Source organism: Colobus angolensis, unplaced genomic scaffold (genome assembly GCF_000951035.1).
Source record: "Colobus angolensis palliatus isolate OR3802 unplaced genomic scaffold, Cang.pa_1.0 Scaffold70, whole genome shotgun sequence".
Classification (NCBI taxonomy): Eukaryota; Metazoa; Chordata; class Mammalia; order Primates; family Cercopithecidae; genus Colobus; species Colobus angolensis.
The window spans coordinates 4,828,279-4,829,820 of record NW_012120710.1 but is presented as its reverse complement, the minus strand read 5'-3'; the positions used below and the strand labels follow the sequence as shown (position 1 = coordinate 4,829,820).

At 41.2% G+C, this 1,542-nt stretch overlaps 1 pseudogene across 1 annotated transcript; it reads left to right on the top strand.

Annotated features, from left to right (window-relative positions):
• Positions 1-335: 335 nt before the first annotated feature.
• Positions 336-1,145, top strand: LOC105501284 (annotated as a pseudogene). Its single transcript, XR_001000166.1, has one exon. The product of XR_001000166.1 is annotated as an elongation factor 1-beta pseudogene (transcript).
• Positions 1,146-1,542: the final 397 nt, after the last annotated feature.

The following is a 1,542-nucleotide window of genomic DNA, read 5'->3' as shown; positions in this document are numbered from 1 at the left end:
TGATATATTAGACATCAAGAGTTGCTGTAATTATTGCTTTTTTCACAATCTCTTTCCTTCCTTTTCTTGTACATGAAATGTCCTCACCTGTCTTGTCCACCAGGGATGCAGAATTCTTCTGTGAATTCTTCAAGACTAAGCTGAAACATGATTTCCCCTCAGAAGCTGTCATTAGCCCCGGGTCCTTCTTCCTTTGTCATTCTTCAGAATTGAGTGCTTTGTCGTAAACTGCCGGTTCAAGCCTTGAATAACATCCTATAGCTGTATGATCTTGGACTATCTTATTTAAACAACATACTTCATAATTTTCTGTAAAAATTCAAATTAACCCTTTTTCCTCTCTTTAGCGTGGGGCGCCCACAATTTGTGCGCTCTCTTTCTGCTGCTCCCCAGCTCTCGGATACAGCTGACACCATGGGTTTCCGAGACCTGAAAAGTCCCGCCAGCCTCCAGGTGCTCAACGATTACCTGGCGGACAAGAGCTACATCGAGGGGTATGTGCCATCACAAGCAGATGTGGCAGTATTTGAAGCTGTGTCCGGCCCACCGCCTGCCAACTTGTGTCATGCCCTACGTTGGTATAATTGCATCAAGTCTTACCAAAAGGAAAAGGCCAACCTGCCAGGAGTGAAGAAAGCTTTGGGTAAGTATGGTCCTGCCGATGTGGAAGACACTACAGAAAGTGGAGCTACAGATAGTAAAGATGATGATGATATTGATCTCTTTGGATCTGATGATGAGGAGGAAAGTGAAGAAGCAAAGAGGCTAAGGGAAGAACGTCTTGCACAATATGAATCAAAGAAAGCCCAAAAACCTGCACTTGTTGCCAAGTCTTCCATCTTACTAGATGTGAAACCTTGGGATGATGAGACAGATATGGCAAAATTAGAGGAGTGTGTCAGAAGCATTCAAGCAGACAGCTTAGTCTGGGGCTCATCTAAACTAGTTCCAGTGGGATATGGAATTAAGAAACTTCAAATACAGTGTGTAGTTGAAGATGATAAAGTTGGAACAGATATGCTGGAGGAGCAGATCACTGCTTTTGAGGACTATGTGCAGTCCATGGATGTGGTTGCTTTCAACAAGATCTAAAATCCATCCTGGATCATGGCATTTAAATAAAAGCTTGAAAGATTAAAAAAAAATTCAAATTAAATTGTTAACTATTACCACTTAGCTCTATACTATAGCTCAAATTATTTTTATTTGCCATTACAGACAATGAGTTTTTTCAGTGCAGCGATCATAGACCATTCAGCTCTGGATCCCTATCACTTGGCACAGTTTTATCATATGGGTATGACTGAGATTGACGATGGTAAGGCTCATAATCGAGAATACAAGTAGTACATTGGCTCACTGGAAAGAATGGTCAGACGTTCATATACAAGTCACTTATTTCTGAAAATAAAGACACAATATTGAATAATGTAGCTTCAAGTCAGGATGCTAGCGATTCTTTTCTTAATTCAAAGTTCCCATTTTCCACCTACTCTTTTCTCTAAGTAAAGGATGCCCCCACTCACCACCTTCAGTGCCCTA